General features: G+C 39.3%; 1 protein-coding gene across 3 annotated transcripts in view; it reads left to right on the top strand.

Annotated features, from left to right (window-relative positions):
- LOC121314944 (vacuolar protein sorting-associated protein 13B-like) overlaps window positions 1–15,914 on the top strand; it is a 356,349-nt gene that overhangs the window by 253,714 nt on the left and 86,721 nt on the right. The window lies entirely within an intron of this gene.

Below are 15,914 nucleotides of genomic sequence, written 5' to 3'. Positions count from 1 at the left end.
TCAGAAATTAGAAACAGGGATCTTGAGTATTGCAAAGCACAGACAGTATTAGGGAATGCCACCACCATCTTTAAAACATTCATATGTCAACTTCTAAGGCCTTAAACTTCTGATTCTAACTGAAAGGGACTATAACAATTTAAAATAATGGGGGAAAAAAAAAACTTGATATTTGGATGATTACAGCAAGTTGGTGGATCTGTTTCACTTTATTCATTCCACTGGTGTTTACCCCCAGAGGTGATTTATTTAACTTCATACATAGAATAAAATACAATGAAAAGTTCTTTTAAGTCACATTTTCAAGTGCATAACAGAGACCAGTTGGATATTGACTTGGAACAGAGGGTAACAGACATAGTATAGGATACATACATACATTGATGGGCCAAATGGCCTCCTCTGGTTCACAACATTATATGTACTGATATCTGCACTTGAACACAATAGAAAAGTTACAAACAAGAGTGGGCCATTCGACCCAACAAATTCTTGTCCAGTGCAGAACTTGATGTTGTCGGTTCATCAGTGACAACTTGAGTGCCCCCAGCAGTCTTAGTACTTGTGTTTGATTTGTACTAAATGCATGTAGCGTAGCATGTGGACTGTCTGTAGCCATTCTTGACGTCCTCACTAACGTCCTCACTATTGGAAGAACTGTTGATGATTTTAATTAATGTCTGTAGCAATGTGGAATTCTATATTTCGGTTTCCATTTGTAATAAATTTTTGTGTGTGTGTGTCTATATAGACAGACATTACAAGTTTTTGTAAGTTTTTTTTTTTTTGTATGCACTATAAAGCTCCCTCTTTTGATAGTCCAGGTTTCAAGCCAGCATTTCAATTAATATAATAGACCCCATAATGTTAGTGATAGATTCTGATTTGACTGAATGTTTCTACAGTAGGAATAAGCCTCCTGGATAAAGAACAGCATGCACTCCTTTCACCTAGATGTGTTGTCTTCAGCTGCTCTGCTCAGAAGTAATTTCATATGCACCTAATAGATTATTTTGTAGCATACACAAGCTGATTTATTGCTGACAAAGATGAGTACTAAGTTGTTTTTAGGACCACCTCAAACACACTTCGGGTTTTTCTGCTGTATTCCTAGCAGTTGCCAAGTAGAATCGCTTTGTTTTGAGCTCTGAGGCAGAGTTTCTCACATAATGCAGATTCCTTGCTTTCATTTTTTTTTTTTTGCCCCCACCCCCCCCATATTTGAGGCTTTGAGGGTTTTTAATGGAAACTGTTAGACGGAGGCATCTATGTAAGATACCAATATGAATTATTCTAGTTTATTATGATCTAGCAATAATTTGATTTTAAGTGACGTGTACAAGGAGGTAAACATTCTGAATTCTTTACTTTATCAAAAAAAAATTCCTCAAGTGTGCTGTTCTCTTTCTTGTGAATTGTATTCTCGGATACTTGAGTAGATCAAGGTATTTTTGCTTTTTACTTTGCTCTCATCTGCGGCAGTCCACTGTAGTAATTGATTATTTTTCTGCTTAAACCAGTTCTATTTCAGACACTAAAGAAATCAAAAGCTGCAGTGTGTGGTGACACATCTTGCGGTAATGAAGCAGTCTGATTGCAAAGGTTGTGGTGGATTAAAAACTTGCATAAAGTACTCTTTGTCTGACACAACTTTTGCACACCATCATTATCATTAATGTCCAGTGTTCTGGAGGCAGCGTTGAGTACGCATTCATAATACATTTAGTCTGCGGGATCCTGCCTCCCTGCCTCCTGTCTGCTGTCCCCAGCCAAAAGGCTTTGTGTTTCTTATTTTTTGTCCTCCTTCTGTACCTTTTTTCTTTCTTTCTGAACTAATTTGCAAATCTAAAAATAAAAACATATGTTTGGCCTAACTGTATAAAGATATTGTATAAAACATTGTACACATTGTGCGGAGGGGGCTTGTCAGTTTAGAGATAAGCTGATGTTCTTCCACTGGAAAACACACTAATTGATTCCACCTCACAGGAAGCCAAATTGTCACTTTATATTAACTTCCCAAGATCAAAAAAAAACCTTCCCATCTTCTGTTGCAAAGTTAAGTAGCTAGACCTGGAAACCACTAATTAAATGAAACTAACAGGATACGTTAATGCACTTCTTGCCACATGAATGAACTATTTTCGATGTAGAGTATGTAGTAGTCTTAGTAAAACATACATCTTCCAGATTTAGGTAATAGGATACTAGTGAAAATAGGCACCCGTTACTGGACCTGTGAGAAAAGGGTTTAGAGATGCTTACAGAAAAGATGAGGAAATACAGGCTTCTCAAGTAAATATTTGTTGTTGAAATGTTAGTTTTGATGTTTCCATTGTAGAAATTATAACTAAAGTATCGCTCATTTGGCTAATATTTGAAACAGTCTTGCAATTACTATACATACCCTCTCAATTTACCAAAGTATTGTACTGTAAGTGACTTAAAAGATGTGCTTATGAAATTAAACTTCTCTTTGCAGTACAGTAGACTCTAATCCTAACCCATATTTCTAGTTCCTAGTCAGAACAAGAAACTGTAAACTTGTATTAAAACTACATCCTTTCAGAAACTTTAAATGTATTTTTCTCAGTTTTAAAAAGTGGGACTCTACATTAAACACAAATACAAAATACAAGAAACATCTGTTAGTATGATAAGATAGCACATCTGCATTTGGGCCAAAAGGTTGCAGGTTAGATTCCTGTGTTGAGAAAACCCATATATACTCCATCCACCAACACTCCAGTGTGGTGTATGTGTGCAGCTGGAGATACCGTCTATGGGGTGAGGTGTGAAACTGAGGTTCTTTCTGCTTTGCAGATGTTGGCGATCCCCTGACACTCTTTAAAGATGAGCTGTTGGTGTTGATGACCCCAGCATTCAGGATAAATGTAACTCTAGTTAGCTTCACTTCCATATGTCAGCACGACTCAGGAAGAGCCAAAGAATGCATGCTGTTAGGGTTGTACTAGACATATATCTTGTCAATCACTACATTACACACAGATGTTATGATTTCTGTTCTGAATTGAAATTCCTGTCATGAAAGGCTATTCTGTAACTTCTTTTGCTGTGTTCAGGGTACCAGAATTCTGAATAAAATATACAGAATACCGTTACTGCTGGAAATGCATGAATTAGAAAGTAGCATAAAAGGGATGGTGCACATTTGTATATTATTCTTCAGTGCCATATTTAGCCATTACAGAATTTTTATTTGGAATACTAAATATTTATAATACTTATGTACATGAAACAACAATGAATATGAATATTGATTAAACTATTCTTATAACAAAACATTTTGGGAAATTAAAAAAAAAAAGATTTCTTGTTGATTATGTCAGGTCCCAGGCAGTATATCTGAAGTTTTCACAAAACCACTATGTGTTATCATGGCTAAAGAGAAACAAGCTGGGAATTGAAGTAGCAATGTCTCTATCCAAAGGCATTTCAAGGTCCTGTTCACCTGCTTTCTCTCTATTTGATATACTTCTGCAAAACTGCCAACCCTTCTGAGATCTGAAACGACAGAACTCAGCCCCATTTGCAAGGGGTCAGCGATCTAAAAAACCCGGAAAAAGACCAGCTACCAACAAAAAAGAAAAACGCCGGTGCAGTAACTCCAACAGGTGATAGATTAGCTGGTACAAATTGAAACCATTATGCTTCTGCATCCCTGGTTTCTAACAAGTTGTTTAAAAATGTCATAATTTCAGTACACAAGCCGTTGGCCCACGGAACCGTTCGTAACAGGCTAATTTGAATCATGTGATGTGTCATTGCCCTCAGCTGACATGAGCTTCATTCCATGTGTGAAGCCATTATAAATCCATTCCCAACCAAGGCAAATCCCCTATGAAAAGGTGAACTGATCCAGGCCTCATAGTGGCAGGTTGGCCCTCCATAATTAGAAGCACGGACACCTGTTCCTAGAGCAGCAAACCTACAGAGGGTGAGAACAGATACATATTACTATTATAGTAAAAAAAATAATAATATAAACAAATGAATAAAATAGCCTTTCCTTTAGATTCAGCAGCATGCTGCTATGTTCATATAAAAACGTAGGGAATGTGCCTGCTTGATCCCAGCTTTTACGGTTTTGTTAACCATAGTGTCAGATATTGATCTTTGAATTTTTAGATTTAATGAGAACTGACACATGAGAAGGGGAACTGAGCAGAATGCGTAACAGTATTCTTACTAAAAATATAAATGTGTTGGTCTAGTTTAGTTAGAACAGAAACAGTATGTAAAACATGAAGATTATTTGTTTTACAAAGGTGTATTTTGTAATTCTTTTAAATTCAGTGAAGCAGTTCATAGTATATGTAATACATTTCTGTAACAAATATTATCCATAACAATGTAATTACATTAATTGTTCAGAAAGTCTAACTGAAGGGATATAACAAGAACTGAGAGGAATACACTGGGCAGGGAAATTGGAGGATATGACAGTTGAATTTCAGTGGAACAGATTTAAAGTTATAATGCAAGACAGGCAGGACAAGTATATGCCTACAATGAAAAATACCAGGTTTAACAAGCAGTTACCAAAAAACAGATGTATGTGACTTGCAGGAACATAACCCTAAAAAATTCTTCCAATACTATAAAAGTAAAAGAACTGTGAAAGAGGAAGTTAAAAAGTTAGTAGTGGGGTTCAACAACAAATATAGCATTACACGTCCCCACGTGTTAAGAACATAAGAAATTCTAGAATGGGAAAAGGCCATTGGGTCTACCTATGCTCTCTTGCTTTGATGCCGGCGTGGTCTGTTAGCACTCAAGAGAGGGAAAAAAAAAAAAAAAAAAAAAACCCTAACCAGGTTAGTAGGGGAAATTAAACCTCTGGGAATCCGTGGCTAAATGGACCGCCCTTCCTACAGGCGGCTAGCTAAAGAGCTTATTATGGTCACAGAGAGAGTTATACAGTGTTGTTCATGACGGCATCCAGTCTATTCTTGAAGGATCCGATAGTCTCTGCTTCAACAACTCTGTCCCGACAGCCTGTTCCATTGGTTCAGCACCATTTCTGTGAAAATGCTCCTCCTCCCCTCAGTTCCACTCATGGCCCCTGGTTCTGTTCTCTGTGACCTGTGAAAAATAATTCTCAGCAGTTACTTTGTTAAACTCCTTGACAATGTAAGTATCTCTTAAGTTGCCTCTGACTCCTCCTTTCTAGTCTATACAGATTCAGCTCTTTTAGTCTATTTTCATATGACATACCCTTCAATCTTGGAATTAATTGTGTTGCTCTCCTCTGTACTCTCTCCAATGTCTCAATGTATTTCTTATGAAATGGTGGGGACCAGAACTGTACACAGTATTCTTGGTGTGTTCGTGCCAGTGCATTGTATAATTTTAATATAACTTTTCTATATTTGAATTCAGCTGTCTTGACTATATAACCTAACATTCTATTTGCCTTTATAACTTCTCCACTCTGTCTAGTTGGCTTAAGAGATTCATCCACTACTACCCCCAAGTCATTTTCGTGCATAGCTTCCACTATTTCTTTACTATTCATGTTGTACTTGCCTCTAATGTTTTTGTGCCCTAGACACAAGACTTTGCATTTATTTACATTAAATTGAATCTATATAACTTAAGAATAGCAGTGGTCCCAGTACTGTTCCCTGTCGTACCCCACTTACGTTACTCCAGTTTGATGCCTGGTCTCAGATTATAACGCTGTACATTCTGTCTTGTAACCAGTTATGAATCCGTGCTGTTACATTGCTATTTATCCCTACTGATTTAATATTTAGATATAGTCTTTCGTGTGGTACTTTGTCAGTTTTTTTTTTTTTTGAAATTTAAGTAGATGATGTCATATGCACTGTCCTTGCCCACTCAGTCACCGCCTGAAAGAAATCTACTAAACTAAACAAGATCCACCCTTTCTAAAGCCATGTTGGCTGTCTCCTGTAATGTTGTTACTATATTGCTACAACTGTTTAAATAATGAATCTGTAATTTTTCTTTTCATTGTTAACATCCTGACAACTGTTTACACTAACTTTTAAAGTATTTTTTCTAAATGGCCACTCTAGTGCACAGATAGCATAAGGATTATTGACCACATTGTCAAACAGGTAGCATAGCAATAACGATCCATGGTGTGGTATGGAACTGAAAAGCCAAGCACTTGTTCTTATGTTTTTTTTTTTCTTGTTTTTTTTTTCATCTCTCTTCCTGCAGTGATTTAGAGGACAGATCTCAAACCCCAGTGCACTAGAGCAGTCATTTTGAAAAAAAGCTTTTAAACAGACTTTAAAGTTATGTGTAAAAAGTTGCAGGATGTTGCCAATGAAAAGAAAAAATACAGGTACATTATTTAAAAAGACATGGGAACATATAACGCTATATTTTTCAGAATCCTGTATCTTACTCTTTAAAATATTAAGGCCAAGCTTATACTACATCCTATACAATAAAAAAAAAAAACTGAGCATTGTTTAATATAGAGAGTGTAATACAGAGTCAGGTACTCTTTAGCACTGAGGTGGAGCAGATCTGTGCAGAAAAACAAGCTGATGATGATTAGCAACAGTGAAACATTGTAACCTTAAGAGAAAGAATATGATCCCATTCACGTGTTTATGTCCTAGTCTCCCAGGATAATTTACGAAGCAGAGGGAGGAGTTTGTTTTTATTTATGTGATTCAGACAGTCTAGCTTTACTATACCAAACCACTGTAATAAATAAATAAAGATTTTAAAACCCATGCTTGTCAACACATGGAGCGTATTATGAACAGCAGTAACTTAAAATAATTATAAAATTAATTATAATTACAAAAACATAACTACAAGAGCACCACTCCTGCAATGTGCTTTTTAAATAATCACACACATCAACACAAACAAATATCCTGGACTGTACATTTTATTAACACTGTTGGAGGAAATGAAGTTACGATATTCTTCTTTCTTATCAATCAGTGCAGAGTTGGCCAGTTTATTAAAGTATAATATCATACAAAGCGTGTCTTTCCTTTACCCAGTCCCTTATTTTACAAAGCATTTCAAACAATCATATCACACAAATATGATTTTCACTATATTTTGTAAATATGTATTACTTGTTATTAAAATGAATTATTAGATTTTGTAAGAAGGTTAAAACTTGAAAATATTGTATTGTATTTGTAGAAAAACGTTGGTTATCTTTAAAACTGTACACACTTTAATAGTCAAGTCAACCCGCCTGTCGGGTTGCTGCAAGGTGTGTTGCTAGTAGAATGTTGTTGTTAGTATTAGTAAGTTTAATTTGTGCGACACTTACTGCAGTGAAATTGGGAAAAGAAGGTTTCAGTTAATGATAGTAACACTGGTACATTTATGACGACAGTAGGTGGAAAGGGTGTCAGAGTCAAACACACCTGCTGCTTCAAAAAGTGGTGAGGTCAGTGGGATAAATATGTGAAAAATTTGTAACAGACTGACTGATAGAAATCTCTCTCCTGAGCTACCATGTGTTTGTACCAGCTTTGCTTCTGCTTGACTTCAAAAAACTGGTGTAAACAGTGGTCTTCCAAAGGTCACATTAAAGGCATGAACTAAACAAATGTTACTATTAATTTTTTTGGTTATTCAATTGAAGTGGTAACATTGCTTATATTTCAGTCAGTGAATGTATCTAGTAACACTCAGGGCTGTTTGGGGCCACACATGCGGCCCTTCCATTCATTTCAATTGCCCACCACTGTATTAAGTTTATGAGGACTGCAAAATATTTGATGTATGAAACAAATATTTTTGTAATGTTTTATCCAGAGAGGATACAATGTGCCGCCAATGCGCACATATAGGTCTTGAAGATTTCAGCATCATGAGCAGTATTAAATAGATTAATAACCAGATATGGTTTATACAAGGGAACTTCAGAAAACAAGGGAGAAATAAGTAGACCACTGGCTACTATCATGAATAGTTTTATAGAAACAGATGAGGTCCCTAAAGACCTTGCAAAGCTTGCAAATGTTGTGCCATCATTGAAAAAGATGAATAAGACATACCCAAGAAAAGGGATGGAAGCAAGATTAAGAGGTAAGCTTGAAGACTATTTATACAGCAACAATGTTATAGGGGATAGCCAACATGGATTCGGAAGAGGGAGGTCTTGCTTAACTAACCTGCTTGACATTTTTGAGGATGTTACAGCTAATGTAGATGATGTCAAAGCTTATTATATAATGGATCTAGATTTTCAAAAAGTCTTTAACAAAGTCCCACATCAAAGACTAAGTAAATTAAAATCAGCAGGAATACAGGGGAGGACATGTAATTGGATACAGAACTGGTTAAAAAACAAAAAGCAGAGAGTATTGTGAGAGGTGTAACATCAGATGTGGGGGATGTAAGTGGACCCTTACTGTTACTCATTTATATGAATGGCTTGGACCAATATACACATTGTAAGATTGTCAAATTTGCAGATGATACCAGACTTGGGGGCAGTGGACATTGAATCCACAGCCCAGCTAATTCAAAGGGATTTGGACCTGCTCTGTAACTGGGCAAACTTGTGTCATTTTAATGTTAAGGGGACGAGGACTTTGAAAAGGATTTTGGGATATAGTGGAGTCATCATTAAAACCATCTCCCCAGTGTGGTGAGGTAATTTAAAAGAAAGTCGAATGGTAGGCTATATTTAGGACTTCTGATTTGCGGTTTTAATCAATAAAAAAAATAATAAAACACCCCTGATAAAAGAAAAATAATTAAATCAGTGTGTAGCCAATAAACACCAGAAAAACACTGGATATTCATGTTGACTTCACATCTTGCCCATTAAAAATTTTTTTAAATACCATAAAAAAAAAAACTAAAACAAACTTACCTTTCAGGGCAGTTGGGCAATGTCCCTCCTCCCTAACTCATATTTATCATTGATTCATTCCGAATACTTTAAAAACACCCCAGGTACTAAGTGGCAGCACATTCCTACATGTCTATTGGATTACAACAGAAGGCTTGTTCACAGAATTGAAAGACATATTACAGATAGTGAGAATTTAAAACAGAATTGCAAATTGTGGCAAAATGTAAAAAAAAAAAAAAAAAAAAAAAAATCGCTAGACACACAAGAACCCAGAAGAATATGCCTGTGACAATAAGGATTTTGTTGTGGAAGACAGTAAAGGAAGAAGGTACAACCAAGTGTGTAGTGTACTGTCGAGTTACTACTGCTGTGATAGAAAAAAAACACCCAAGCACTTTGTAAAGTAACGGAAAACAATCATTTCATACAGTATATGTAGTGTCCTACAGTTCCGATTTATTTTGAGTTTTACCGAAACATTACAGGATTTTTTTTTTTTTTTTTTTAAACTTAACCTCGGTTTTTACTGATTTATTCACAATTTGTTGTCAACTATTCAATATTTTCTCAGTACTATTTCTTAGGAAATACACAATATTTTGATTAAAGTGCTGTTTTATTTTGACTCCGATATCGTAATAAGTACCCCAGCATTTCATCCTAGTATACAGCAGGTACGTTTAGATGTCAGAGGATCAAATGACGTTCAAACGTCGCACGTTGGTTCTCTCTTAACAATCACATTATCACCTGATTCTGTTGACCAATCACAGTATGATTATTGTGGCAATTGCTGGGTGTAGAAACTAGCTTGATCAAAAACTAAATTGAAGTACTTACACAAAAAAATAATATTTTGAGTGGATGAGGAATGGGGAGAAAACATAAATCAGTTTATGAATATTCAAAATAAAATGTATTTTTTTTCAGTATACAAAAAGCCACATAGCAGAAGTGAGGCAGAGGACGCATAGCATTGCAAATACTGCTGCATTGAGCTACATGTTCATGCGGACAGAATAAAAGAACACACTGAAAGTAAGGGACACAATATAATAAAACAAAAAACTGAACTGAGAGCAAGCAATCCATTGCTGTGGCTTTTACACTCGCTTTAATAAAAGAGAACGCTAATGAGACACTGCTAATGAGTCTGTCAGTGCGATGTGCTTTGCTGGACGCAGCTACTGTTTATTGCACAAAGGTGTGTATTGGGACTTCATGCGACAGTACTGTCCATCAGCTAAAACGCTGCCTAATGCCAACAATCTCAATCATAAATATTTGACAGAAAATGATGATGCTTTAGTTGGTAAACTTGTGGAATGCATTGCTGGAAATGTCCAGTGTGGTTTTTGACACGTCTCCCTGTTGCTTGGACCGTCCAGTTATGTCAATTTACTTTTCTTTTTATGATTTGAAGGTGAATAATCCTGTCTTATTTTGTGCTGATGTCATGTTCATGCCTTCAGCAGATACTATTTCCGTCAGCACAGCGATTGCCCAAACCTTCGCAAAGTACCAGCTAACTTTGGAAAATGTGGCCTCGACTTGCACAGATTCTGCTTCATCATACATTCAGGGACATTTGGATAGAAACCAGAACTGATGCGCATGTAATGTGTGTATACTGGGATGTTTAATTTTTTTATTTATTTATTTTTTTACCGATTTTAACCCTATTTTAATATTTGTAAATAAACTCCTGGGAAATTATTTTAAAGGTAAAAACCGGAAAATGCAGAACACCAGACGAAAGCCCCAAAAACCATGTATACATACAACTAAATAGATATAGATAAATAGCTAAAAATAAGCACTGAAAAATTAAATTAATAAAAATAGAAGCCCTAGCTATATTGCAAAAAGCGTGGAATAAAAATCTAGAGATATTATTCTAAGATTATGCAATACCCTAGTTAGACCCCACCTAGAATACTGTGTGTAGTTTTGGTCACTTCACTACAAAAAAGTCGCAACGAAGGGTAAATTTTGACCTTTGAAGGTTCGAGCGTTCGATGGTACTCGTTTGAGTAATTTACTGGTGACCTCACTATAGCAACTTGCTTATATTTGATTGAAAATCCTTTTTTATTTTACAGATAATCCATATAAATGGAATAAAACATTCACTTGTAGTTTAAAAATACATTATACAGAACAGTAATCATGTTTTTATAATTTAAATAAAAGAAAAAACAAAGACTTGTTATACCTCTGTGATAAGTCATTTGCACAGTTTGCATTCAACAGCAGACAGCAGAGGGGTTTCGAGACATTTCTTTCAATACAGCTTACGCTATGAAATGCTTTGCTGTCAAGATGGCTAATGAAGAAATGAAACGTTTGCCTCTGGATAACACAAGCAGGAGGGATGGACAGTGTTCAGTTTTTTAAATTAAAATTATTAGTGTTAGCGTATATTTTGTATCTTTCAAACGTATTCTACCATAGCACTTCTCTTACACTGTCTTGTGCACCAGGTATTGTGTACATATTTTACGGAAGAACTACAAACACTATAGGTACCCCCCAGTGCTTTGGATACTATACCCTGCTCCATACACGGCAGCGGTACCATGTAGAATTGCCACGTATAACGATTTTGTAGCTGATTTTTATACAACAACTTTTGTTTACGTAATATACATTATACAAATCAAAAGATCCAGTTTTGAATATGAGTGACATTTAATTTGTGATTTATGGTATTCACACATTGTCAAACAGTTTCTGTTAACAGAGAAAACAAAAACAAATTTAAAAAAAACGTGCGTCAATGGCATCTGAAGGAACCTTCGAAGGTTTAAAACAACCGTAGAATCCCTGGCTAGCAAACGAACCTTCAAACCTTTGAACACAGCCCTACAAAAAAAACATCACTCGAAGGTACAGAGAAGAGCAACTAAACTGATCCCAGGACTCAATGGCATGAGCTATGAGAACAGGTTCAAGTATCTCTTCAACTTAGAAAAAAGAAGGGAAAAAGGGACTTGATTGAAGTCTTTCAAATCTTAAATGGTTTAGATAAAGTTAACCCAAGACACTACTTCAAATTTAGCGGAGAGACAAGAGGGCACAAGTGAAAGAGTAAAAGTAAGTTTAGAACAGAAGGTAGGAAGCACTTTTTTACACAGAGAATAGCCTACCAGATGACATAGTAACAACTGAAACACTGGGAACATTTAAAAAAAGACTAGATTCTGGCTTTTTAAATTAGTTCCCCCCAGTATGGAAAAGTGGTGTGTTAACAAAGGATGCGCTTTGATGGGCCCGATGGCCTTTTCTTGTTCTCAAACTTTTCTTACGTTACGTTTTTTTTTTAGTATTGCTAAATTTGTACCAGATACCCACAGAAAGTGTCAATACATTTGTAGGGGCAGATACTAAGACTGAATTGGTCATCCAACTGGGTGTTAGTACCTTCTTGTGGCTCTTTCAACCAATTCCATTCCATGTCCTGCAATTAAGTAATTAGGTACAGTACATGCATGGAGAAGGAAATGCTGTACCTGAGTCCCCCCTCCATATATTTGTTTTTAATAATGTATCATACACTCGGAATATTAAAAACACCTAACACAGTTTTAAATTCCCAGTGTAATAGGGTTAGACAGCCATTGCAGATGCATCAGTTCAAAGCTAAGTAAAAGACACAGAGGAAATTATATCAGGTGATATCAAAGGATGGCAAGGTCTGCACCCTATGATATCACCTCCTCTAAGTATTTATTCAACCATTTGAGAATGAGCTTTTAACTGAAGCAGGATTTGTAACTGAGACAGGAGACTTTTTTTTTTGTATAAGTCGCACCTTGTTAATAAAGCCTCATAAAAGCTGCCCTCTGTAGCTACAGTTACACGGATGCTTTCCTGTTCTGATTTATATATACTGGTCAATCCTGTATATGAAACAAAAAAGGAAAATGTGTTTTATAGCAAGATACTGTTTGCTTGTTACAATGCACAATTGAACATTTAATGAAAATTTGAATAAACATGGCAGAATGCTGCCTGTGACAGTAAAAGAGGACTGACCTATTTGGAAATGATTCTGACCTTTTGAAACACATTTTAATTTTGCACTTATTATGTATTCTAATAAGGACTTTCAAAATAAAAATAGTTTACAATTTTGGTTTATTGGTTAATAGAAGACTTGTGAGTTAAATGTCATTAAGTAAACACAGATCACAAAAGACAAATGCGTTTGCTGAAACAGCCGTCTTTGTTCTGATATTTAAGTAAAATAATGTGTTTACTTTACTAAAGTGTTTATTTTACTCTGTGCTAGGGCAATTACTTCAATACCTTATTACATAGGTTTTCAACTAGGTGTACACATACCCCTGAGGGTACTTCGAAGAGTTATAAGTGGTACACAGGACGATTCAGTAAGAGTTATAAGTGGTACACAGGACGATTCAGTAAGAGTTATAAGTGGTACACAGGACGATTCAGTAAGAGTTATAAGTGGTACACAGGACGATTCAGTAAGAGTTATAAGTGGTACACAGGACGATTCAGTAAGAGTTATAAGTGGTTGTAACAAAGTGCCCGCCCCTGTGTATATTATCTGTTATGTGTTGCGTGTGGTGTGTTTAAATGTTGGTGTATAGACATTGGTACACGGGATATAAACGGGTCTGTGTAACACGAGTGTTTAAAAATGTATATGTGTATTTAGGCACGAGGATTGCACAGCACTTCACGTGCAAGTAAAATGTAGTAATATGTGAGCACGGGGAATTGCACTTTATTAATTCACGTGCTGGGATTCAAGTGAATAATTAATTGGTAATTGAATCCCAGCACAATAGTATATATAGATGCACGTTGTCACATACTGGCGGTTGGGTGTTCGGTGAGCGGAGAACGGGATTGGAGACGGAGGAAATAAGTAAAGTAGTAATAATAATAACAAAGTATCCGCTCACCGTGTTTGTCAGTGTCTGTCCGTGCACCGTTTTGTTAAGTTTAGTCTGTTTTCGTGTGTCTATTTATTTTGGCGTAGAGTGCCGTGTCCTGTGTTTTTCGTGTTTGTGTAAACCTTTTATTTTGTATTAAACCGGCGCCAACAGGCGTCTTCATCACTTCATTTCATCCGTCCTGTGTTTTGTGTATTGCATTACCTTTCCTGGTTCTGACGCCGCCCACTTCGGCCGTCTCTGTGACACGTGGTGTCCTGCGTGGGATTTAACAGCGCCTCCAAGCGTCAGACCAGGAGAGGTTTTTTTTTTTGTGTGGGAAAAAAAAAAAAAAAAAAAAAAAAAAAAAGGGGGCGTCTTTGGATTACAAAAAAAAAAAAAAAAAAAAAAGAAAGAAATGGGGAGAAGCAGGAAAGAGGATAAAGAGGTGAGGGACAGGGAGGAGGAGTGCCGCCTAAGGGCCAGACATCCCCGGCGATGTAACCAGTCCTTGCCGGGGTGCCTCCTCTGCAACCAGGACCATCTCTTTGCCAATTGTCCCTTCCGCTGCCCCTACCAGGAGGGAGAGGAGGAACTGCCACAGAAGAGGAAGGCAGAGGTCCCACCGCTGTCTCCACAGCCGCACCAGTCTCCTGCAAGGGAGGAAGAGCCGCACCAGTCCCCTGCAAGTGAGGGAGAGCCGCACCAGTCCCCTGTAACAAGGGGAGACTACACACCGCTCCCACCTCCACCACCAGGAGACTACACGCCGCTCCTACCTCCATGGGCAGGAGCAGAGCAGCAGGAGCTGCCTCTGCCTCCGCCACCTCCACCGGCAGGAGCAGAGCAGCAGGAGCTGCCTCTGCCTCCGCCACCTCCACCGGCAGGCGCAGAGCAGCAGGAGCTGCCTCTGCCTCCGCCACCTCCACCGGCAGGAGCAGAGCAGCAGGAGCTGCCTCTGCCTCCGCCACCTCCACCGGCAGGGGGAGAGCAGCAGGAGCTGCCTCTGCCTCCGCCACCTCCACCGGCAGGGGGAGAGCAGCAGGAGCTGCCTCTGCCTCCGCCACCTCCACCGGCAGGGGCAGAGCAGCAGGAGCTGCCTCTGCCTCCGCCACCTCCACGGCAGGCAGGAGCAGAGCAGCAGGAGCTGCCTCTGCCTCTGCCACCAGCAGAGGGTGAATGCCTGCTGGGTCCCTGTCCACCAGCAGAGGGTGAATGCCTGCTGGTATCACTTCCCCCACCAGCAGAGGGTGAATGCCTGCTGGTATCACTTCCCCCACCAGCAGAGGGTGAATGCCTGCTGGGTCCCTGTCCACCAGCAGAGGGTGAATGCCTGCTGGGTCCCTGTCCACCAGCAGAGGGTGAATGCCTGCTGGGTCCCTGTCCACCAGCAGAGGGTGAATGCCTGCTGGTATCACTTCCCCCACCAGCAGAGGGTGAATGCCTGCTGGTATCACTTCCCCCACCAGCAGAGGGTGAATGCCTGCTGGTATCACTTCCCCCACCATCACGAGGAGAGGAGCTGGAGCTTCCTCTGCCTCCACCTCCATCAGGGGGAGAGGAGCAGGAGCTGCCTCTCCCTGCACCACAAGGGCCAGGACTAGATGCTGGCGGTCCTCAGCAGCCCTTGCATAGGCTGCTGAGGGAAGCACGGGGAAGAACCTCCCGGCTGCAGTGGCCGAAAAGAGGGCCAACACCCGCACCCCAGCTTGTCCTGACTGCCAGCCTCGCTTCGCCCAAGGATGCCAGCCTCGCTTCGCCCAAGGATGCCAGCCTCGCTTCGCCCAAGGATGCCAGCCTCGCTTCGCCCAAGGATGCCAGCCTCGCTTCGCCCAAGGATGCCAGCCTCGCTTCGCCCAAGGATGCCTCTGCATCGCCTGGGGTTGCCCGCCGCTCTGCATCGCCTGGGGTTGCCCGCCGCTCTGCATCGCCTGGGGTTGCCCGCCGCTCTGCATCGCCTGGGGTTGCCCGCCGCTCCGCATCACAGCCGGAAGTACTGTGGCCGGAACCCCACGAAGGGGAGCTGCCGGCCACGAAGAAGGGGGAGGAGGTCTGGAGACCGCCAACCCCAGCAGCAGTTTCGCTGCCGGAGGAGGGGGAGGAGGTCTGGAGACCGCCAACCCCAGCAGCAGTTTCGCTGCCGGAGGAGGGGGAGGAGGTCTGGAGAC

This window comes from Polyodon spathula, chromosome 4 (assembly GCF_017654505.1).
Source record: "Polyodon spathula isolate WHYD16114869_AA chromosome 4, ASM1765450v1, whole genome shotgun sequence".
NCBI lineage: Eukaryota > Metazoa > Chordata > Actinopteri > Acipenseriformes > Polyodontidae > Polyodon > Polyodon spathula.
The sequence above is the reverse complement of the archived record's forward strand: the minus strand, read 5'-3'. Positions and strand labels throughout refer to the sequence as shown.